This window comes from Strix uralensis, chromosome 4 (genome assembly GCF_047716275.1).
Source record: "Strix uralensis isolate ZFMK-TIS-50842 chromosome 4, bStrUra1, whole genome shotgun sequence".
Taxonomy (NCBI): Eukaryota; Metazoa; Chordata; class Aves; order Strigiformes; family Strigidae; genus Strix; species Strix uralensis.
This window is the reverse complement of record NC_133975.1, coordinates 125362308-125388041: the sequence shown is the minus strand read 5'-3', so window position 1 is coordinate 125388041 and position 25734 is coordinate 125362308. Positions and strand designations below refer to the sequence as shown.

The following is a 25734-nucleotide window of genomic DNA, read 5'->3' as shown; positions in this document are numbered from 1 at the left end:
ACAACCTGTATCTGTTATCTTGCTTCTGAATTAGATTGACACATAACAAATCAATATCCATCACAGTTAAAGCCATGCTTTTCTCCGAGAAGTAGATTTCTCCCTTTTACATACATAACTTAAATAGCAATGGAAGGGGAAAAACCTATGTGGATATCTTAAAATTCTGCAAAAGCACAGCAGCTCTCAGGAGACTCAGGCTTGTATTGCCTCTGAAAATACTTGATTATTTTCTTTTTCTTTTGTGTTGACTTAATTTCAGGTTAATATCCATAAAATAAACATAGATGGAAACCACATGTTAACAAGTAATTAGCATTGCTTGCTTCTATAAACTGCAAATGCTATTTTATAGACCACAGAGCACAGGCAGAATACATATGTCATCGTATAAATAATAATTGTCTTGAAATTAGGCAGGTTAACATGTCTGACTGTATGTAATCTCTTAGGTTAGTTTTGATGTCTCTAAGTTGGCTCCAGCATTGTTAAGAAACATATTTGACCTTTATAAAACTTATGTAATTGAAACTTATGTGCTAGTAGCAGGCATCCAGAAATCATCACCATGTGAATTGTTTAACCCCAGGGGAAGCTTTCATTCCGGAAGCAGTATCAGATTTTTTTCCAGTAAATGAAAAGCAAAAATCCAGATAGACTACCTCAGTGCAGAAAACAGTGTCCATCTTTATTCAGAGGTGATAGTAAACCTGTTGTACAGTATTTCTGAGCAGCAGGAGATTATCCTGCTGCGAACACATGAAAATAAACTTACTTGCATTTGGCACGTTCCTAAATTTCCTCTTTGTTTCTTTTTCTTTTCTCTGTAAGTGAAATCCAACACTTGCATGCTCACCATCGTTGTTTGAGGTGTGCTCCCATTGAATATGAGCTTGTTGCCTTTTCTTGAAGTACTGTTTTACTATTTCATTTTGTTCAAGTAAAAGAGATGTCAGGATGAGAGAGGAGGAGAGAGCCCGCCCCCCTAAATCCCTGGGCATGACATCACAGGGAATGAAATACTCCAATGAAAGTTAACTCCATCCTGGTCGAAACCAGGACAGTGGGTGATTTCAGCAATTATTTCAGTAGAGTATAGGGTTTGGCCCACACTTTGGGATGGCAGTGGAAATTCTTTGACAAATCTAAAGGTGTCAGTTCATTTCTAGGTGGAATTTATTTAGCCAGTTGTCAGTCATAAGCTATTTTGTGGCCAGCTTGTATATGGCATGTGTGTTCAAACAGACATAACTGCATATCTGTATTAAAATCTTAATTAGCAAAGATGGTGATACAGGAAAATGTTTTAAAGAGAAAGTGCAAGCTTTCAAACTATGTTTTTGAATGGCAACTTTCTCTTGGTTAGTGATCTTATGTAGCTCTGTAGGTCATGCTACTGTGTGAAGCAGTATGTTTTGTCATGTGAAGTGCTGGTGCAGAAAGAGGCTTTCAAAGGCGTTAGAGGCCGGGCACCTACACACTTACGTAGCTGCATCTTGTGCTTTGCGGTAAGGCACCTTGCCCGCTGGAATGGGGGCCAGCCCACGGGTAATGGGGGCTCCGTATGGATGCAGTTAGTTGCCATGTCAGTTATTCAGCAAAGCTTTTGTAGTCCTGAACAAATGGACGCTTTTGGCCCACCTCAGAAAGCTCATCTGCGTTTGCCATTGCTCATTTGGAATTGCTTCTCTCCATCCCTTCGAAATGGTCTTCTCTTACTTGGCTGCTTGCTCTTTTTTGGGGGGGTAATAGTGAGTTGTGCCTTGATACCTGCTTTTCTGGAGGGGCTGAGTCCTGCCCTTTCCCCCATGCGCTCTCCTGTCCTGTGCACAGGCTGCTGGACTCTGCACTTCTTATTACACCAAGTAGGGGGTGGGAAGCAGAGAGAGGGAGAGAATAAGGGAGGTTGGCCCCTGCCAACGGGGTATCTGTCCAGGGAAGCTCCTCAGATAAGGAGTCAGACCCTCTATCTTTGAAATACGTGTAATGGCTTGTTCTTGAGCTTGATGGAAGCAGGATGGGACCTTAAATAAAATATGCAAGACATAAACACCTTTCAAGCATAAAAGCCAGTTCCTGTTTGTCCGTGAGATGAACAGTTCGGCAGGGCAGTGTGCAAGAGAGGCAGAAGGTGTTTGGTCACAGGGGCTGGATATTCTTAACTGCTGCTAGCGGTGAGGAGAGCCACTGGCCAGGCCACGACTGATACCTCTACCCTGCAGGAGCCAGTGGACTTGGGGATTTCACATGCCATAGAAAAAAGGAAGGCAAAAGTGAGTGTGGTGAGGATAACGGAAGGTAACAATTTGATCTGTGAACTTACAGCTGTCAGGTGATTATACAGTGCTCCTTTCCTTGGCTGCTTACCAGAACTATTTGCAGATGACCTAACAACCAATTGTGAGGATATTTGGCAACTTCTTGTTTTCTGTTTCCCTTTTCTATACCAGTTTGCAAACTGGCACAGGTGTGTCAGCTAATGGGAGCGGAGTGGGGTTAACTTCAGTTACTGCTGCTGACGGCCTGGCCTCAGCTTGCTGTCATGGTGTTCTGTCCTACATGGATTTCAAGACATGCATTTCTTCAAGTTGTGTGCCTTTAGATACATTGAAATCTGTATTTTGAAAGTTCTCTACTTTTCTGGAAACAGAATGACAGAAAATATTATTCTATATACTCCTGTTGCAATCTTGGCACCAATATTTTTATGGGAATATATTACATTTTCAATTCAATATTAATTTCAGTCTTATTTTCTCATGCTCTGAATAAAGATTCAATGCTGCTAAGATCCCATAAAGGTACTTGAGCAGCCTGTTGCCACAGGAACTCAGAACTGGCAATGAGAAATGCTGGGAGGAGTTCAGGAGAGTTCTCAGTGCTAATTTAAGGTGATAATTGAGGAAGTCTAATAACAGTGGAAAAAAAAGAAGGTCCAGGGAACTCACAAGACACAAGCGGATCACCAAAGGGGCTGTCGCACTCCAGGCAGCACACTTGGTATTACTGGTACTGACAAGTGTGTTAGACTGCAGCTGAAGCACAAACACAGACCCACAGTTCACTATTCTGGATGCTTTTAATACAGAAATTCTTAATTACTAACGGAGTTGAGTACCTGTGAGTACAATGTATGTCAACACTCGCTACTTCAGATCCAGATTAAAAAATACGGAATGCACACATAGCAGGTGAAGTAGCTGAAGGGACTCACTGAACTTCTACTGGGACTTCTGTGGGGTGCAGTGCCTCTACATCAAGTACAGTGGTTCTGATTTCTTTCTTTGGTTTCAGTGCTGCAGATATATGAAGAACGAAGGCAGAAAGGTAAACCAGTAAAGCGTTTGTAACACTTCCTTAAACTGTAATTATTCCTGCCAACATTTATTCTGTGCTACTGGATGTAAAGTTTGCATTCAGAGTTTCATGTCTCTTGTTTTAGAGAAAAATGCTTTCTTTCTTTATGTGCTTTTGTTTCTGCTTATCAGAAGCGAGGGAGGAAGAAGTATGGACCCTGGACTGGAAATTCTGGCTCTGTCAGCAACTACCCAGCTGCACATGCCTCTGAATTATGTTCCTGTGTTTGAATCTGGTAACAATTGAAGATGTTTCTTGGGTATTTCGGCATTGCAAAGCCTGCAATACTCACCGGAGTGCTGCAGAGGATACTAGTTGATATGTGAGCTGATTGCCATGTCTTGAAAGAAATTGAGTCTGACATGTTTTAGGATGGGAACTATTACTTATAAATGGAGATCTCAAATGTTGTTTTAAAATTCTTTTACTTGGATATCTAGAGAATGCATAGTGTAACATTTTCTAACAGTAATTTGGGGATCATTTGAAGGAGGAAGCCTCAAGACTTCACTATAACAATGACCTTGGTGAACTGCCTCAATTTAGGATTGATAAATGAGAGGTCAGGGGAAATGGGGATGTTCCTTGCTGACGTACAGTATTTTTTTTAAAGTTTGCGTAGAGGTAGACTTGCAGTAGGAACACATAGAAACAGAGTTGCATTTGCTATGCTACACTTTTTAAAAATGTATACTTCGTATACTTGAACATGTAAATGTAACAATTATGCTACCAATGAGCCCGCAGATGTCAAGCAGTCGTATGTTTCAGCATTAGATCTTTTTGACAAAACTAAGAAGGGAACAATTATACTCGTCATTATGCCAGCACGGCAGAGACAATACCTGTAAGAACAACAGTGTCCTGGATCAACTATGATGGTGTGTGTGCTTCACACCCCCAAAATCTAGTACTAGTCAACCCAGTTTATTAGAAAGAAATGAACATTTAATAAAACAATCTTGTTTGGCTAAATGAAGACATATAATGATGTATGGGTCAGAAGGAATACCTCTAGACAGCAAACCACCAACAAGGTCGTAATAAAGATCTTGGGTAGTCTTCTATATGTGGTATTAGAGTGACAAGAAGATTAAATGATTGTTGGAATTAATTCTTATAGTTGGGTTGAATTTATTGAGTCCTAATTGTTGCAAATAGTAGAAAGTATGAAGGCAATTAAGAAATGTAATAGGAGCACACAGGCTTCTTACCACATGCCAAGGAATGAATGGTGGCATTTTGTTAAAACATCTTGGCTAAAATAAGCCCAAATCCTTATTTATTTTTACTCGTGTTATTATTTTAACATTTCTGTTGTGGTTTATTGCCAGGATGCCTAGACAGTGAGTGAACTGTAACTCTTGGTTGTTACGAGCTAGCTCGGTGGCATGTGCAGTGAGTGAGAACTTCTCTTCCCTTTATGCATTCACCTGCCATCCAGGACACTCGTGTTTCCCAGTTTTCACCTTTTGCTCCAGATGTTCTAAGCCTGCATCTTTACTGTATTTCATTTAAGAATTTGCTCCCATTTATTTTCTAAACTGTTTGAATGCCCCATTCAAATGAGACATAACTGAAGTATTTGTGGTTTCTTACAGGGATGTGTAATGTATTAGACACATTTGCTGATCACTAGATTGATTAACTTGGTAAAGTTAGCACATAGAGAATTACCTATTTATGCATTAATATGGCAGTTTTAACTGTCCTGTCAATACTCCTTAAATACATCAACAAAAAATCCCAAGAGTTGATTATAGTTGACAATTTCTGTAGGTGTGGGTGTTTTTAAAGAGTTTCATTTATGAAGCAATTCTGAAAAGCTCCATAGTCTCTTGTAAATGAAAAGCCAGTGTTTTCCAGATGGCTCTATAAATAAATTTGGTAGATGCAGAAATAAATAAAGGTATTTCAGGAGCTCCAGGCGTGTTTTTGCACATAATGCTATGGTGAGCTAACAGAGGAAATGAACTTCCTTCTGTTTGCAAAATAGAAAAACCCTCAAGTTCTTAACGTTTTTTCCACACTGCTGGGCGAGTTAAGCTACGCTGCAGGTTTTTCTTGTTGATCACAGGTTTCCATGTGTACCACGTTCATGAACCCTCCTACAAAACCTCAAGACCACAGTTAGCCCTAGACAGCTCATGCAGATGCAAACCAGAGCGTTCTGCTGGGTCAGAATCCAAGGCATAGGGGAGCAAAGCGTACACATGGAACTGCCCTGGAGCAGAAAATACGAAGAGCAGTTACTGCTGTGTTTGTGTCATCTTTCCATTCTTTTTGCTATTTTTTAAAAGTTGGCTTAACTTACTATGCAATCCGGGGTCATCTTACTACAAAAGAGGAAGAGTTACTGAAGTTCTCGAATATCTCTGAGAACCTCCTGTATTTGTTCCCTGCCTTGCTCTTCTTGATCTCAAACTATTTTTGTTCTTTAGGCAAAGCTGAACTTGACAGTTACCAGGATGATTTCCAGCTTGCCAGCGCAAGCACTGGGACAGCACCAAAGAAACAGGAAACATACTGTTTTAAAATCAATGTTTTTAATCCCCAAACTGCAGGAATGTAACTGAGTGCTCCAAAAGCAGTGTTTTGCTTGCTGACATTTTGGGCCATGTGGCTTCATGCAGCGCATTGAAAAGAGTGGAAAGTGTAGTGCCTTGTTACCTGTCTGTGAAGGGATCTCGCGTGTACACACACCTGCTGAAATGGTGGTCTGAGAGCTACTTGGTGTAACAGATCATGGAGGAGCTTCAATCGCTTATGAATGTGATCAGCTATCAGAAAGGTCTTAATATGGTTGATATTAAAGCAACTGTGTAAGTGGAATGGTCTAAATATACACTTAGAATAATAAACTATTGCTAATCTTCTGGAAGAAAATGGTGCTCTGTCATTCAAAGATTATTTTTCCCAGATTTCAGACAGGATTTAAGGTGGTGTGGTTTTTTTTTTTTTCCATTATCTCAAGTACAACTAAAATAAACCAGCTTCTTTTTAAAGGTATGTTACATAGTTATTCTCAAGGAGTGAAATTAAAACTTCTAAACTTCAGAACCCAAGCAGAATCTAGGTTTCTAAAAGTGCAGCTTTTTATATCTATAATATGCATTCTGTTTTGTCAAGATTGTTTCATTATTATACATATCATGAGCAGAATGGACTTAAAAATCATGAATATATCAGCTTTTAGAGAATGATACAAAATAGCATCTCTCTTTAGCTTCCCTAAGAAACTCTTCCCTGAGTGCCACTAACTGGCTTCTAACCTGTGTTCCTACCTGCTCATTTTGTTGGTTGTGGCTGGAGGCACCAGTGGAGGCCAAGGCCTCCCTGTACAGATAAACAGCTCTGTACATGCTGTACCTGGTGCTGTATGGGTAAGCAGTGAGTTGTCCTGCCAGAGAGCTTGTTGTTTAAGTGTGTCAAACAGAGAGTGGACATTGTATTTTTCATTTACCGACAGGGAAAGTGAGGCAAAAAGCTCCCCGGTTGCACATAAGAAATCTCTGCCAGAACTGGATCGGATCCGAGAACTCCTGCTTCTCTCCCTTTCCTCTGCACCACAAGACTGTTGGTGCTTTGGCCTCTTCTGGAGTTTATAATGTTACCAGAAGAGGTAATTTATTTTGTTAATTTAAAGCTTTGAAGCCTCTGTTGAGGTCTAGAACCCCAGAGGACAAAGAAACAAGGAGCACGCAGCTGATGTACTGGAGGGAATAAACCACACATGGACAGAAAAGGAAGGATAAAGAGATGAGGGCACCAGCTAGCCAAGTCACAGTCGTAAAACCAGAAAACCCTAACCTTTCCCCAGCCCCTTACCAATTTTTGTCAAGCTTTTGCAGACAGGGGTAGCAGGGAGGGGGATGCGCGCATGGCTTTAAAGAATTCTTGAAAGAGAACAAAGTCATGGTTTGGTGGTGGCTTCCTGAGAGTCCTCTGGGAGAGTGAGGGGTGGCAGCAGGGGAGAAAGCAGGAAAACGTTCATTTGAAAGTCAGACAAAGAGGTGATGGAAACTCCTACTAGATGTGTATCAGCCAGGCAGGAGTAAGACAGGTGTAACCCGTGTGGCCTGTCATGTGCCCCATCAAGGCTAAATTGCAAACTCAAGGGCTTCTGTAGGGACAGCAGGGGGACACTGAGGCCCCAGAGTCCTGTCTTCCTACAGCAGAAAGCCTCGGAGAGATGGCATGGCTCCAAAATGTGCGGTGATGTAGGGATACCTCTGTGGGGTGTGAGACTGCAGCACTGTGCTGCAGGCAACAGATGGGTAACGATGAACCTTCACAGGACCCAGTGGGCAACTCTTTGGAGGGAGGGGAGGAAAAGGCAAGATAACTGCAAACAAGGTGTGCAAGAGGAGCAGCAGCAGAGGGGCAGCCAGTGTCAAATGTGACGGGACGGAGGAGGAAGCAGCGCTGTTTGGGAACTGGCCAAGACGTCATCCATGGTATTTTATGATGATGCCCTGCAATGTGATCTCTGTTTACATTTTAATAGATCCATTTAGCAAACGCAGTGGTAGGATTCCTGCCAGCTCTGTTCAACCAACTTTGTTTTCCTTGCTAATGAGCACCAGTGGAAGGCAAGCACAGACAAGCAACTGCTTGTGCCAGTCCCACAGGCAGCTGTGCCTGCGTGTGGGGGAAGTGGGGCTCAAGTTTGTGCTTAGCTCAACTTCTCTCCCCTGAGTAAGGATTTCTGCCAAGCTCTGCCCTCAGACATCTTTACCCTGTGCACCTGTATGCACGTGTCATGTTACTGGAGTACAAACTGTCCCAGTAAAACGCCGCAGAGCTCGGCCCTGCTTTCTCTCCCCCTGCCCAGCCACACACCTCTGAGGCCACATCACAAACGTCACGAGTTGCCCATTTTGCACAGCTCAGCAGCTTACAGCTGGGGAACCCTGAAGTGGGATCTGCTTGATGGAATCTCAAGGCAGCTCGGCAGACATGGCAGTGCCTGTGTGACTGCTACACAGCTTCAGTAGGTGGCAAAAAAATTCCAATTGCAGAGTATAGCTCAACAGCAAGTGATTCAGGTTGAGTGCAAGAGGCAGAAACCTGTTCAGAGAGAGTCTGAGTGTTGGTAGAAAACTCCAGTTGGTGATCCTAAGTAGCCCTGAGATAAAGTTGAACGGAGGCTTTTTACCATGGGTGATGTTAAAGCAATCTTGTTAGGTTTTTGAGTGCTTTTGTCCTTAAAGAGCCAGAGGGGAGAGCATTAACAGTGAGTCTGAGGCAGGGATATGAAGGAGATGGCATGAACTGAGAGACCATGGGGCACAGAGAGGCTGTCACCTTCTGACCTCTGTTGTAGTGACTTGACTTGCCCGCTCTGCTCCTCTGTGGATTTTCTAAACAGTGGTAGCTCTTAATACCACGCACACTTGGGGTAACAGCGTGAGGTGTGTGCAGAAGCCAAGGCTGTGCTTCGTTGACATTGCTCATTATGTAAGAAGACCTGATAAAAGAAGTTTATTTCATTTCACTTAAGTTGGATAAACCCATGGAGCTCTCATGCAGGTCTGGTTGCTAACAATTTAGTAGTGTTGTATTTAATGCTGTAAAGGCAATGACAATGAAAATTCATCATTCTTAGAAACCAGGGTAGGTCTTAAATGGTTGTGATCATCACAGCCTCCATCACAGGAAGGCTGGAGATGGTTTTTAGTACTGTATCAGGTCTGGCTGAGGTGGAGCTGATTTTCCCCATCGCAGCCCTCTTAGTGCTGTGCTCTGTCTCGGTAGCTGGAAAGGTGTTGATAACACACCAGTGTGTTGGCTACTGCTGGGTGGTCCAGGCACAGCATCAGGGCTGTCTCTCCAACATTCCCCCTCACCAGTAGGCTGGGGGTGGGCAACATCTTGAGAGGGGACACAGCCAGGACAGCTGACCCGAACTGACCAGAGGGGTATTCCATACCGTGTGGTGTCTGCTCAGCAATAAAAGCTAAGAGAAAGGAGGAGGAGTGGGGGGCACTTGTCATTATGACATTTGTCTTCTGGAGCAACCACTACACCTACTGAAGCCCTACTTCCCAGGAAGTGGCTGGACATTGCCTGTTGATGGAAAGCAGAGACTAAATCTTTTGTTTTCCTTTGCTTCCACGCACGGCCTTTGCTTTTGCTTTATTAGGTTGTCTTTATTGTGACCTATTAGGTTTTTTTCCATCTTATTTTCTTCCCCGCCCTGTCCTGCTGAGGGAGGGGAGTAGTAGAGCGGCTTGGTGGGCACCTGGCATCCAGCCAAGATCAACCCACCACAAGCACACGTTTAGGTTTTCCCCAAGCCATGGAAACCACAAGACACAAACCCTAAAACCTTCTGAAAAATGTTAATTGGGAAGCAAAGTCACATATTGCCTTCCTCTCCCTTGTATACTTTAATAACATGGGAAAAAACCTCCTCACACAACTGCAGCCCTCACCTCTTGAGATGCTCTCAGGTGGAGCGAGGGCAGCTGTTGCCCTTTCAGAAAATGGTACAAATCACCTGGTGCAATGCTGCCTCTGAATCCTTTGTGATATTTATACTATATTTGTATATTATAATGCTTTGTAATAAAATTATACTCTGGGGTGTTTGGGGTGTACCAGTGCAATTCCAAGGGCTTCAGTCACCTGCATTGATGCCAGTATTGCATGGGGCAACTGGTAGGAGACTCACCTGTGAGACAAGCTGGTGGTGGTGATGTCACTGTACCACTTGCACCATGAACCTCCTTCAGACTGTGCTTACTGAAGTGGATTCCCTTAGTCCTGGGATGTTGGAAATGAAATAATGAGTTTTTCCAGAAATGAAATGGGGTTGGTCAAGCTGGCAGCTCTCAGTGAGACACAGAAGTGAGACTCAAGAAAAAAACCCCAACGCTAGTTCATTGTGAAAATTATAGTCATTTTGAGGGCACTTTTGGTGTTCTGTAAGTGGGGTAGTGGTACCAGACTTTACACTTACTGTCTGACTATGTAAAAGAAACTTACCTAATGTGTTTTTCATCTGGGACTAAGAATTTGCCAATTTCTTCCTGTCCTCAGTTAACTTAGCCTGACCCAGATCTAGACTTAGCTCCATAAGACAACTTTTTCATTAATTTCAACGTTGTCTAAATGTTTGGAGTAAAAATTTGTATTTCAATGTCTTCCCCGATGTTTGTTTTACCGTTGTTTCACTCTTATTGAAGTTTTGCGTTTGTTACTTTCTCTGTAAGTAAACAAAGAGTAAGTGCCAATATCATTACCTACCTGCAAGTTGTAAATCCTTAGTTGGCTTGAAATGTGCACCTAGCAACACAGCCTGCATTAGTAACGTAGAAATATACACAACAGACTGAACTCTACAAATAGTTGTCATTTCCCTAACTTACGGTGCTTTAACTCAAGTACAGTACATAATACAGCTTGTGTACCACTGAAATCTACTCACATATGAAAAACTTCCATCGTTAAATGCATAGAACTCAGGCTTCAGCCATGTTTAGAATTTCTTTTGGAACAGAGGCTTCTGTAAATACATTAGAATTAGTGGTAAAATTAATTAACAGCCAAGAATATAAGTATCTAATCCTGCCACACGTCTGTGAGAACTGCTGAATTCAGGTTTGGTGGGATGACTACACAGAGTGGGAGTCCTAAACTCGTCAATATTTTCCTTGCAGAGATCATAATGTAGAGGAAAAAAAAGCGACCCCCTCTCCCCTGCAGCATGTTGTTGTTTACATGTGTATATTATAAAAGTCAATTCTCTGTAGAATTATTTTCCACATAACATTAAAATGATAGGAAGCTTACAGTCTCTCTGAAGTGCATGTGAGTGTGGGCCATCTAAAGACAGGGTGTCTGTGGTGTTCTGAGGGGTATGTGCTGCTTTGGGACCTTAGGTTCAAATATGATCCCCTAGAAAGTACAAGGCTGGCTCCATGGCCTCTCCTCCACAAGACCCTGTAGTCCTTCACCTCTCCCACACGCTGGAGAAAACCACAGGAGAGAAAAGAGAAGGTTGCAGAGAGGGTGCTTATCCCTGCTTGAACAGCCTGTGGGCACTGCAGACTCTGCTCTTCAGTTGAGTGCATATAGGAATAAAATTTGGTAATAACAATATTTATTACAATAATCAACTTATGACAGGACGAATGCCTGGGAGCTGAAATTGGACATAATTCAAATTAGAAATAAGGTACATTATAATGGCAGAGGCCAGAATTAACCATTCCAGCAACTTGCCTACAGCCATGCAAGACCATGACACTGGAAATACTAAAATTAAGACTGGATTTTCTTTACAAGAAATGACAACTACTCATTTACTACAGCATCATGTTTAGACACTGATAAATATTTTCTTTTTTTCTCCTCAAAGTAATTTCACTGACAAAATACAGAATGGATCTTTTAACTCTTTAGCTAGGAGTATTAACTTTCATTGAATTCTTCTCCCTTCTCTTCCTCCCAGTTGAGAAATTTTCACTCTTGTTAATTCACTTTAATGACTCTCACTAAGGCATCATGCCCTCTACACTCCTATAAACTCTCAGTTTTCCTTAATTCGAAAGATTAAATGTTTGAACTTCAAATTCAAACACTTAAAAAGATGAAACCATCTCCCTTAAAACACCTGTACTAGCCTGACCTTTCTAAATCTGGCTCTGAAGTGACACTTGAGCCATCAGCAACACTGGATTGTTTCAGAACTGTGTGGATATGGTCCATGCTGCAGATGCAGCTCTGTGAGTGCAGAGTCGCGTTTGTTTAGTGTCTTTGTCTTAGTTTTTGAGTACTTTTCATAATAAAACTACAGACAAGAGCTCCTCTGCACTAAGGAAGGAGCCAAAGGAGCTGAAGGAGCCAAAGGATCAAGTAGCTTTTGCAACCATTTCCCTGTTCACTTGGTTGCCTTGATAGCAGCATGTCATGAAAGCACTCCCAGCTCTGAACGGATGTTGGAGGGATTTGGTGAGTACCAAAAGAGCAACTTGTGTAAAGAGATAGTGGAGCAATTACCAAAGCAATTGCTGAGGAAGATGCCGTAACTGTTAGTAAAGAATCTCCACATGTAGGACAGTGTCATCCTAAGCAAGAAAGCTCCAGGTTTCACCTTCCGGAGCAGAACCAGGTGCTCCACCTGGAGAATGAAGATATATCATTATTTAAGCAACTACTCCAGAGACACCTTAACATTACTGCCTCCTGCTGCTCACTGCCGCGCTGGGACAGGCTCAGCGCTCACTGGGTTCGATAAGGGACTGAAGGAAGGGTAACACCTCAGTTTTGGCTTCCAGAGGGTGCCTGTGCGTGTCTGTGGTGTATTTTCCATTTGTTTGGCTCAGGTGTATCATTTATCAATTTTCAGGGAAAACCTGCAAAACTGCAGTAACTTGATGCATCCTGGGACATGGGAACGACCAGAAGCTAGTAAAGGACAGTATGGGGGCCAGTTCTTTCCTCCTTAGAATGATGCATGAATACACTGAAGGTTTTTAACTTGCATTTGTAACAGAGACGAGAGCAGCAGGAACAAAGATATATTTAAATACATACTTCTATATTTCATAACTATATTTAAAAGGTGTTAAAGAACAACAAAGTTATGGGCGAAAATGATCCCGAGAAAGAAACGGAAAAGAAATAAGCAGTTCACAGGAAGAGGGAGAACTATGAGATGGGAGAAACTTGGCTGTGTATCGCATTGAGTAGTGGTTTTTTACAGTCTAATACATGTATGTTTGACTATGGTATTTTTGCCCTGATTTCCTCTGAAGCACTGCGAAGGAATAGTTCTGGTTAAGCTAAAAACAATGGAGAAATGGGTGGTATTTCTAGAGGAGAGGTATTTTTCACTTACTGGGAAGGTTTCAGAATTCTGCTTGCAACATTGTTGGCCCTGGTTCCTCTCTCTTGTTTATATTTTGAATTTTCAAGTCACATACTGAATTATGCCAAGTGACAGAAGGGAAAATGTCTGTGTGGAGCAAAGTCATGCTCCCACGAGGAACTGGCTTCCTTGGCATATCAGTGTTTTCAGGCACTAGTGACCCTCTGAGCAAAAAACGGAAAGAAGAAAGATGAGCCAGATTTTCAGACAGGCACGCACAATTAAACACATTTGAATGTGCCTTATTTACGCTCGTAAGGGGTTATTTGTATTTCTCTTCTGAACAGTTTGAGCCTACTGTAACCTTCTTTAATAGCCACAGAGGTTGCTGCCCTCTTCAAGGGCTTGATTAGCTGGACGGTGCTTTCATCCCTTTCAGCAGCGATGGAGCCGCTGACTGGGTAGAATAGATTCTGGGCAGCTGTAAGGCAGGCACAGTAGTTACAAGTTAATAGGGGAAAAACATGAGCTAGACGTAGGATACACATATAATGCAGGATCTGTGCATGAGTATGGAGCAAGAAGGCGAGAGGCTGAGTGTGATTACTAAAGGCTTCTGGCAGCACACATTTTAGGCTGTGATTACAATTAGCATTTTCAGATGCAGTTTCTCTCCCACTTAAAATTTGCAAGACTGTACATATGGCCCATTGCTTCTTAATACAGCAAACATCTGTAGGAATTATATATGCTCTCATGACTTGGCTTACACTTGAATCCAACTTTCTGGGTGAGGAATAACTGCTTTTGAGGACTCATTTGACCACTGATATAATTCATGATATTTTTACTCAAGCACACTTGTGCCAGAACGGTAATTTTTTGTACAGAGAGAAAAGTTATTCTGCTTTTGTATATATCTATAATAGTATAAACTACCTAATAGTATAAACTACTTAACAGTATAAACCTATATATAGGTTTATACTATTGTCCAGCTCCCCAGGTGAGAAAATAAGTCTACATGCATAAACATGTGTCTTAGTGTAATAAGCAAAATGGTTCACGGATGCTTTTGCTGAGTTTGAAAAATTCAGTGAGAAAGCTGAAGAGGCACAGCTGTGGTAAAAAATTGCAAAAAAAAAGGGCAAGTAGAAGATAAACTTTGTCATTTATAGTTTATTTAAAAAACCCTGCAAGGGGGTCAGTACAAGCAGTCCTCCAATCTTTCTTCTGGATTAAAGAACCAAAACAAGAACTGGAATATTGCAATTAGCAAGATATACTAAATTATTGCAGAGTTCAATGAATGCAGGTAGTCCACCTGATTTCAGTGCCCATCTTTCTGTGTCCAGGATACATAAGCCAAAGCAAATGGAAACTCCTCTCTATTTAATGGAAAATGTTGATAGGTTGTTTTTTTCTGTAATATTGATTTTTCTGAGCACAACCTTTTGTAAAAACCCCATCATCTCAAGAAACTCTTTGGCTGCACACACCAGTCAATGACACTTAGTCCCATTAGTGAGAAAATGGACACAACCACCTAGGGAGTCTCTCTTCAAGGAAACAGAAGAAGCTGTTGGAAGACAGGCTGAACAGAGTCTCATCTCTTACTCAAACTAGTTGGAGATTTTGACCAACAGTGTATTCTGTTTAACCACAGACAAACTACTCCATGAGGATGTTCCCATTATGGGGAGTTATACAAAAAATATCATCGTTGTGACCAGAACGCTGGTGAGACCTATAAAACCTCTGGTTTTACAGTTCTCGTCTCCTGGGTTGCTCTGAAATGACCAGATAGTGAATTGAAGGTCAAGATGGCTCATGATAAAGTGACAGAGTGCAATAGACATGGTACAAAACATCTTAAAATACAATGAAATTTGGCTTAACAATAGTTTGTTAAAAAACCAATGAATTGTAAAGGAAATTGGAAATGTAAGCAACTTTGATTTAGGAAATAATAAAGACTCAATGGGTTTTGGAGTGTGACCAGTCTATTGGATATCCTTAATGAAAATATGCATTTGAGACCCACTGGGAGCCTTATACATTGGTATGATGGAGGAAAATACCCCATGATATACGCTCACTGTGTACTGGGTTTTCGTGAATCAGAGAGGTTCTGGCTGATGAAGGCACACAAGGCTAGCTAATGCTAGACTAGCTTGCACTCAGCCATTTTGGTAAATAGTGTATTTGGAGGAGAAACATCAGAAATTTCTTAATTCTTCAGAATTACTTCCTAAACAAATGATGTAATTTTTAGGGCCTCTGAATGCAACAGAACAGATGTGTAGCCCATTGAAGATCACCCATGCAAAAAAGCTAGTACACAAGTTCTAGAAGAATGCAAGTGGGTCTTTCAAAAGCTTTTTCCTTTGATGCTTAATACTGAACATGCAATGGAAAGTGGGCACAGGCAGCTGAGATCAAGCCTGTTATTCAGTAGAGAAAAGTTTTAAACAAGAAAAGATGAAGCCCACTCCCAAATTGCTTTTCTCTCAGGACAAAACATCCTCAGCATTGTTTTCAAGACTTAACAGAGACTACTTGCCTGGACTTGCAGCCAAAGTAGCTCCCTTCCCATTGCTTCTTTTTAGGAAAAAAATGAGATGGGAATGTGTCCCTGCACACACACACACACACATATACAGGGTCAAGTCTCAAGCTGGCATTGCTGCTAAGTCACTGGGGCAATTGAAGTGGGGCTTCAACCCCAGAGATGGGGTTAAAGCACTGACAACATCAGTGTACTCCTGCTGCAGGGAAATCAGGCTAAGACATACACCTGTGGCCTGTCTTGAACATCAGCTGAGGTATCTCCTGCTGATTCGGCCAGAATCCTGATCAGGGACTGGCTCTGAGCAGTAAGGTGAGATCCAGTCATTCTAAGAAATACCATCTAGCTCCAAAAAATAGTTATTCTCGGGGTAAAAAGTAAACATGCAAAGATTCTAACAAACAGAAATATTGTACAAAGGACCTTCAGGCTTGACGATCAAGGACCTACATGTGGAAGCTGTTATCAGCCCACCCGCAGCTTTGGATGGATCAGCAATGTAAGGTATGCCCCACTGTACATCCATTCCAAAAAGCAAGAGGGTCTGAGCTCTGAAGAGTCTCCATGTAGGACTGATCTGGGCTAAACGGCTTTGTGGCTAGATCAGTGTTCCCACCTGCAAGAAGTATACTGGGTTTGGATTCCAGAAATAAGTCTGTTGCATGGGAAATGTGAGCCATCCTATTCAGCACAGTTTGTAAAAGTAGCAGCCATCTGTTGGGGTTTATAGAAGGCTGAGAAACACAGGATGTTTACTTTTATTCAGATGTGCAGTGGATGTGCCTTGTACGAGCAGACTTGTTACAATACTAATAAAACAACTGGGACATTAAGCTCAAGAGAAAAGCTCGTTTTATGTAGTAAAATTGTACTTGAGCAAGACAGAAAGCATTACAAATATACATGCACACTTGCATATACATAATCATTTAAGTAAAGGTCAGCAGAAAACAGGCCAGACAGAAATTCTGAACAAATACAGCACTAACTCTGAGACTAAACTGATTGCTTTCTGAGATGTTTTATGGAAACCACTCCTGAAAGAAACAATCTACAAAAGGTAAGATAAGGAAGGGTCCAATTTCAAAATAAACCTACATGGCTAAATTATGAGCTGAGATTAATTTAGATAAACTCTCCAAAAGGGGATTTGGCATTACCGCCAAAACTGAAACGTGGGTGCGTACAGTGTGAATCCAGGACCTCTAAAGATGAGGCAGAGGCATTCCCTTATGATTGACAGTGATGAGCAAGGCCACATAAGACACTCGAGAGGGAACTGGGCTCAGGTGTCTTCGACTGCAGGAAAACGTCATCCACAATGTGAATAACTTCATGCTGCTGCGAATGTTAACTACCAAAGGGGAAAAATTCCCATGAGAGTTCAGAGGATGCAAGCAGAATTCTGCAAATGCTAAGAGAATGAATCCAAGAAGTAACCAAAGATGCAGATGGAGACACTGGCAAACAGCATTAGCAACAGCTAAGGTTGTTTTTGCCAACAAAGGAAAAAGTTAAGTATAGTAAATCAAATAAAATTAAACATGTAGCAGCAATAGATGCCCTACTTTTTTCTGCAAATGTCTTTTACCATTTTTTTTCCCAGGAGGTAACGAGTATTTTTGTAAATCTCAGTTGAAAGCAGACTACCTTACTTATATTTCTGTCTAATGGCTTGAATAAGCAGATAACATTTCTGATGGCAAATATCTTTGCAACTAAACTAAAATAAAAGAATTCTGTGTATATGGCATTCTAGTTGAAATATCCTGTAGATGATCACCAGCAGGACCAACACTAGATGGTAATTTTCTTGAAGAAACAATTTGAACGGGATGATAGGCAATGGTACCATATGAAAGCTTTGGCATGCGTATTTGTTAGAATTCTGTCAATTTGTTAAAAACAAAGAAGTGAGTTGTACTGGGGAACAGGAGGCAAGTTAAATTGCTTACATATATGTATCAAAACAGCTTGCTAAGTGCAATGCTACCAAGAATTATGACAAAATCGCTAAAGCATATTCATTGTTGTGTATTAGAATAGTAGTGTGCAACTTCCTATAACATCCCAAAGAAAAATAGCTGGATCACATTGGGAAGAGGCCTGATGTGGGTTTCAGTGGGTGTGGAATTACATTTGACGCGATCAGAACAGTTTGAATGTCAAGGAATTAAATTCTGGATCAAAACCTGTGTACTTTGGAAGAAAGTTTGGTAACTCAGAAAGGATGTTTTATGTAGATGGAGAAAATTTATTTTCATATTTTCCAGGATGTGGCTTACATAATTTTTTAAGACCCTAAATGAAGCTGCAGTGAGCTTTCAAGAAAGAAACCAAAGACCATAATATGAATTTGACCTAGGTATAAATTAGTGAAAAGAAAAAAAAAATCACATTTTAAAATTGTACTCAAGCAGGCATTGAACAGCATTGCCCAGGAGTATCTCACACTCAAGCTACAAGATGGTGATTAAATTTCACGAACTAAGCTCTACAAAGATTATAGGTCTAACAAATTTGTTTCAACAGCCCATCATTAAAACCCAGTGACTGCAAGACACTGGAATTATTCTAAAGCAAACTTGCAGGGAGGAGCTTGTTTGAAGGGCTCTCATTAGCCATTTGTGTACTAAAAGCTCTCAATATTAGAATGTCATTGTCTAGCGTATTTTTGATGGACTTTAACACATGAACTACAGATGTGCACCTACAGAACTGCAGTTGGAGATGAATCTTCTCAGAGGTAGGAGCTCACCCAGAAAGACACATATTAGAACTAAACATGACTCAGAAGTGCACAATTCCGTTAAATATTTATTTATTCAAGATGAGCGAACAGTCTATGTGATCTGATTATTTTTTATCTCTATTTGAGCTGAAATGGCTCAAGGGGGAGCCATAATTTCTTTGAATGTACTAAATATAGCTTAAGATGAATTTTCCAGAGGTGTCTGCTGGTGCTGCTTGGTGCCTTAGCAAATCATGGTTTTAACTCCTCCTTGCATCTTCTTAAAAAGGAAAATCTCAACTCTTACTTTTGATCTTCTCTCATTCAAGTCTTGGCTACTGATTCTTGCTGTAAATTTTTCCAAGACCCACCTGACACTGGATAATGTTGAAAATTCTCTAAGTGTGGGGACTGGATAGCATGTCAAAGAAGCCACTCAATAATGATGCCAAATCTTATCATACATATCACAGATTTTATATTGGCTCAAATTCTTCTATATTTACTGAGTTGTCTTACCCTAAATCTGGTGTCTAGACTTCTCTATAGAACAGATTTTTAAAGTTGATAGTGGTGCATTTTTATTTAGCGGCAAATAAGCTTCTACACTCATTAATGTGTTGTATATGTAATGTATGTGCAATTATGGTAGCCTGTTAAAGTACAAGGACAATTTAATCTCCTTGGTACCCTTGGGCATCTGTTTTTTAAAATTTAGTTTTATTTGAACCTCTTCATACCTTTTGCCTCTATAACAGGATGTGAAAGCTTGTAATATTCCATCTTGCCAGGTAACACAAGGAGAATTAATACAAAGCAGTTTTGAAAAATAAGTCACTCATTCACCCATCTCCAGTCCATCCAAGATCTTGACAGATCTCTATCAAATTCAGCCCAAATTTTTTTTCTTCTGAGCTCAAGATACCCAGTGTATTAATCCTCTCGTTGTGTGGGAATTGTACCAAGACATCCTATTTCTTGGCTTTCTCTATATTCTCTAAATACAGTCTATACCAAATTACACAGAGTTAAAGATAAGGAAGGCCTCATGATGGATTTTTACAACGGTATAATGATGGTTCCTGTTTTATTCACTATTCCTTTCCCAACCTTAGCATTCTTGTCTCTTTTTGTCATCAAGTACTGGAGAGGCTTTAATGCCATTCCTTCTCAGTGTTGCCTAAAAATCAGTTCCTATCAACGTGCTCCATTAAAGTGAGACATTCTCATCTCTCCAACCAAGTTTTTAAACTTCCAGCACTTGCAGAGAACACCATTTTTGTTCTTGTTCCAGTTATCTATTTTTGTGTGGTCTGCTTAGCCAGGAGATTGTTTAGGTGGTTCTTTGCTATTTTCTGTCTAAATCTAATCAATTTCTGTCTTTTTCTAAGATTCATAGCTTTTGGATTTCAACTCAGTTCCTGTCGCATGTGAAGTTCTTTTCTTACTAGTCATTTATAGGGTATCTGTAATTCCTGTACAGGATCATGAAAGAACTACAAGCCTCCTTATTCACATAATTTTCTCAGTGGTGAAATTATCCTATTTGTTTAACCCTGACAGCAGATCTGGGAAGATTTTAGAAAATGCTCTTATAACCTTTCTTTTCCTGTCCTTCCTATTTCAGCAGTGTTCACACAGATTCCTTTCCAGTGCTTCCCTACAGTAATGTCTCTAGTGCTGGGGAACAGGCAGCAGGGCTGCCTACCTCGCACCCACACTGCTTATGGCTACCCCCGCTTACGGTGGTTTTGCTGGGTGCAAGGGCACACCTGCTCATGGAGCAGACTCCCAGGAGGGATTTGTGTTTAGACCTGTGACTAACACTCAGCCACTTCTTTCCAAGTAGCTTTGCTCCTGATGTCTTTTAACAAGTTGTTCAAAAGCTCTGTGGAAGTGCCCTCGGCACCCGTACGGCCCTTCCGCTGCCCAGCTTTGTACCACAAGCTTTGGAGCCCATCAGGACTTACACTTTAAGCTTATTTAAGTGCTGTAAGACTCCCTCTGATGTTAAGCATTCCCTACAATGCTGAGCTGAGCTACAGACTGCAGAACACTTTCATTTGGCATAATTTGAAACTTTGAAAGTATCTAATAGGTTAAAACTGTACCATGAGGCAAGATAAAACAAGTGGACAAAAATACAACACAAATACTTGCTTGTTCTCTTTTATAACAAACAGAACAAGATATCTCTATCTCAGCCTACTCCATCTTCAGGGTCTCTGTCCTGGGGGCAAATCTCAAGTGTTTTATCAACTGCTGCTATAACTGTGAGAGATGCACCAAGCTTGGGAGGGAGCTGGTGGGTACTTCACTGGGGCTGTGGGAAGTGCTGTGAGAGCAGCAGTTCCTACACTTAAAGCACGGCTGGACACCTTAACCACACACCGGTATTTTACCCGTTTTATGTTTGTTTCGGGGTGTGATGATGTAGGAAGCTGGGCCACAGCAGAGGGTGCTCATCTGAAGATGATGGCTTTGTACCGGGAGATGAACACATCACTAAATGCAGAGATAACTGAAACGAGGAGACTTGATCACAAAGTGAAAAAACAGAAGCAGATCCCGTTTCACTTGGGATTCAGACATACCCCAGTAGCACAGGAGACCATGTAACACAGGGACAGGTGCTCCGTTTCCAGTAGTTTTGGGCACCAGAGGCAGCTCCGTGGGTGCTGCCCCAGCGCAGGAGGGAGCGGGGCGGGGCAGGGGTGATGGAACTGGTACTGGAACCTTTAGAGGCAGTTGTGGAGTAACCGTTGGAGGAGGAGGTTGGCTGAGGAACCCACTGCAAAGCCCGAAGAAGACAAACAGGCAGCGAAGGGAAAGTAACAATTCAGAAAACGAGGCTTAAAGGAGTGCCGGGGGCCCGAAGGCAAGTTAAGGCACTGTGGGAGGGGAACAAAATAAGAACAAAAACGTGAATTGGGGAATAAGTGAAAGCAGTGTCATGCTAGGAAGAGGCAGCTAGCCAGCTGCCCAGGCGAGCAAGCTCCTACTTATCTTGCCATGTTGACTACAGAAACAGACTTCAAATGACACAGTGTCTATAAACAGAGAGGAAGAATTAGTTCTCATTCTGGTACTTGTGTCTATGACCCTAAAATCCTTACCCCACACATGCATCAGGAATTCAGTTCCTGAGGGCCCTGACAGTGTTATCGCATAGCTGATACAAGGAGGAGCAGTAGGCAAAAAGTAATAAGCACTTGCTTATTATTGCAGAAACTTGGTATGGTGATTACAAATGTTGCCAAAAAGTTGGACATACCATTCCTCCCCAAAATGTAAAACATATGAATCAGACGTCAACTGCCGGCTAAACAGACTAAATAGAATGTTTTCTCATCACACATGAATTGCATTCAAAAGTAAACAAAAAAATCTCAGATTGTGCTGTTTCAATCAAATTGATGGAGCAGGACAGTTACTTTGATGCGCTATTCCACTGTGTTCATTTTTGTTAAAAGATGTACCAGAAAAGCCTTGTTCGCATGCTGATTTGCCTCTTCAAACAGCAGTGCTGCTTCCTCCATAATGCTTTCTCTTTCTGGTCTTTTTCCTGCTGGCCTGAATAATTAGTTCTCTGGGGAGATCAAGTCTTTTCTTGCTTACTAGTATTGGAACAGGGAATATCTGAACTAATCCCATGGTACCCCCAATAATGCTCCTTTTGACATAGAGGAGATCCTTTATGGAGCATTATGTGACCTTACTGTAGACAAATACATGTCAGATGTGCTACGTGAAACATTTACAAGCTCCAGCTAGATCCATTTATGTTTATCACTCAGTGGAGCAGGACTTCCACAGTGGTTTCTATGTAGCAATCCTGTTTGATAAGCTGCTATGTAAAGAGCAGAATGCTGATGGGGATGAGAGCTCCGTATTCCTGCCTGGGTGGCCGTAACAGATGGTCTGTAGTGGAACTTCAGTCACACAAAAAAACATGAAGCGGCCCAAATCTGAGTCACTTGTACAAAATCTCTGTTTTGGAGGACTCCTGACTGCTGTTCTGACTGTTCAGGTGCTAAAAAGGACAATGCCTAACTGGTGAGGAGCTGGCCCTAAAAATTCCTTTCTAAGCTATTTTTAAAAATCCCTTTTATAGGACAGTAAGGCAGTATAACTTTTAAAAGGGATAGGCTTGTCTTGTGCCTTTGACAGCAGTGGAGAAGCACTGATCAAAAGAACTTATCATTGCTTGTAGATCTTCAGGAAGGGCTGCAGATATTGAATATGTGCATATTTTTATATATATGGCTACACACTTGTGAGATGTTGGTCATGTGAACTTTATCTGATGACAGTTAATTTTTATTCTTGCAAATTGATATTATATGTATTTATATAAACACATATATAAATATATACAGATACATATCTACATAAAACACCAGTAGCACTTGTTTCTTCTCCATCTCTGGGATTCACATAATCATTTTTAAAGTAGCAATTTTTACAAAATATAAACTAAACAGAGAATAGGAGAAGTAACAGTGCCCCTTTGAAATATTAGCTGGTTTTAGTCTTAAATCTCCTCACAGATGGAGACTTTACAGACCAGAGTAGAAAAAAGAAAGCAACCTGCAAATAAAAGGGAAGCCAACTCTGTAAACTGTGACAGCCAAGTGAAAAAGAAAAGGTAAGACTTCTATTTATTCACTGATAAAGCCTCTATTTTTCTTGAATTGTTACCATACAAACATCTGATATAAAACACATCACAAAAATGTTTTACACAATCAAAATGGACAAAACATACCACATGATGCATTTTTCATATAAGAAATAAGCCAGCTGAATGCATTATTTACCAGCTTGTTCAGCTTTACTGAAAAACAAATTCTATAGCTGACTATTATACAGAGACAGAATGAAAAGTAAAAAACTCTGTGTGCACAGGAGAGTGGATTTGGACAGCAGTCTTGATTTTTATCCCTTCTATGGCAGTTATTTTAGTAAATACCCACATCACATGCTTCAGTTTTAGATTTTTAGTGTTTTAGAAAGATAGATTTCATTTCATACTGGGAAGAAGTACAACCATGTAAAACGACATGCTCAACTTCACCTAAAAGGCCTAAGTCTAGCCATCAGACTGTGCTAGATGTTCCCTTTTGCAGAGTACGCTCTCAATAACTTTATGAGCTGCTCGTTGCACTGTTCAGGCCACATCAAAAGCAGCACACAGGACAGTGAATAAATCTGAGAATTAAAGTACATCGCTGACAAACACAACTAACAGAATTAAGTACATATAACAAAGCAAACCATGTGCATCTGCAGGTTCTGTCCCTCACTGATGGGGGCAACAGGAAGTTACACTGTTTTTGCAAAATTTTACCTTATATTGGTATAAACCCCCCCGACCTACATTCTTTGTTATTAACCCTTGCTTGCATTTAGATAATTTTAGCTGGTCTGGTTTAAGTGAATTTAACATTTTAAATATTTACAAATATGTGCAAATCTCTCTTACAAATTTAGGGTTATGTAACCATTCTGTAACTGCAGCACAGTTCAATCTCAGTTAAGTTTTGGTTTTTAAATACAATTCTTCTGAGAAATGCAATTGATATACAAAGGATGACAAATTCTACAGTTTTCTGAATTAAAATCATGTGGAATTTCATTTTCAAAAATGCCTTGACTGATTGATTGCCCACCTGTCCAGCAATAAAAGTGAAGGGATAGCATTAGGGCTGTTGCAGTAAATCATTTCTCAAGTAGCATTACTGTCTACCTGAGGAAGAAATAACTGGCTTGGTAGGTCAGCAGGAATGGATGTGGGGGTAAAACAGGTCAGCAAAATTGTGAATAGATCATACTGACTCAAAAGTATGTGTACTGGCACATGTAAACAGGAATGTAGTCTGTGACAGGCACGACAGCAGATGCCGGTGGTGTTGAGGCCTTAACTGTAGCACCATGTCCAGTCTTGGGTGCTGCAGTTCAAAAGAAGATGTGAATGGTTTTGAGACAACACAGGGACAAGAAATAAGCATCTTGAGAGGTTTAAAACTGTGACATGCGAGGAAGGACTGAAGTGATGTGCAATTGCTTAGTCTATAGGTAAAAAAATTTAGGGGAGACCTATTTCTTCAGGTATGCAAGAGGCATACTGAGAGACGAAGGGCCAAACTGTTCACGTCCACTACAATTACACTTCAGTAGCAGTGAGCTTTCAACTAGTGTTCCAGGTTCCTCAGTGTGAGCTGGACCAGGGAACTTACCTGGCTAAAAAGAATCAATTTTGAAAGTTTCACAACTCAAAACTTTTGAAAGTTTTAAGAAAACATTCTAAATCCAGTCTGCCACAGTCCCACCTCCTCAGTTATGCCAACACTAGTACTCACATACCTGGAGGATAAGCCAAATCAAGAAGCTGAGCGGGACAAAAACTAAGTATCCTTTGTAGGGTTAGTAAAGCTCAGAGGGTTCAGGCACTCACTGCCTGCACGAACAGGGGGAACCTGACTGACCCATCAAAGCAACCTGCTCTCAAACTGCCCTTAAGCTCATTTCCTAAAAAAAATGACTGTACCTCAGAGGGTTTTTGTCACATCAACACAGAACTGCTGCTCATATGAGTCATTTTTTTTTTTCTCCAGAAATATAGGGGAAGCAGTGGATAGTATTTTCAAACGTAATAATCAAATTAACACCGTTAGTTGTATTTTGGGGAAAAAAAACCCCAAACAGACACCAAGCCATCAGATAAAGACATTTTTAAAAAATATATGATATTTAGCAATCCTACATAGAAGCACCCGTTGTGCTGGCTGCTATACATATAAATACGCTTTTAAAAAACCGCAAAATGATTCGGGCAGCAATCATACATTGGCCGCTGGCTAAAGAAACCCAAGGGTAGGGGGTGCAGGGCTGCAGAAACCCTGTCGCCCAGCAGCAAGCCACCGCTTCCCAGCTCTCGTTACAAGCAAAACAAGGAACCTGCGGGCCGTGCCTGAAGCGGTTGGGTCCCTTCGGCGGCAACGCGGCCTCTCGCCCAGCCAGGCCGGCCCCGGGGCCCCACGGCGGGCCGGAGGGAGGCCCCTCCCGCCCACAGCCCTCCCCAGGAAGGGGGCTCTGAGCTCCCCTCAGGCGGCCCGGTGCGGCGGACAGGGACTTTACCTCCGCGTTAGCAGGGTTTTACCTCAGCACCGCCGGGTTTTTTACCTCAGCCGACAGGCCTCGCTCTGGCGGCGGCCGACGCTCGTCCGCCTCGCCCCCGGCCCGCAGCGGGACGAGAAG

The 25734-nt window shown here is 41.4% G+C and overlaps 1 long non-coding RNA gene across 1 annotated transcript; it reads right to left on the bottom strand.

Moving 5' to 3' along the window:
* Positions 1-668: 668 nt before the first annotated feature.
* On the bottom strand, positions 669-25734 carry LOC141943527 (uncharacterized). The gene is made up of 3 exons (XR_012628986.1): positions 18458-25734; positions 10790-10867; positions 669-10125 (listed from the first exon to the last, which is right to left on the bottom strand). It is a non-coding gene; the product is annotated as an uncharacterized LOC141943527 (long non-coding RNA).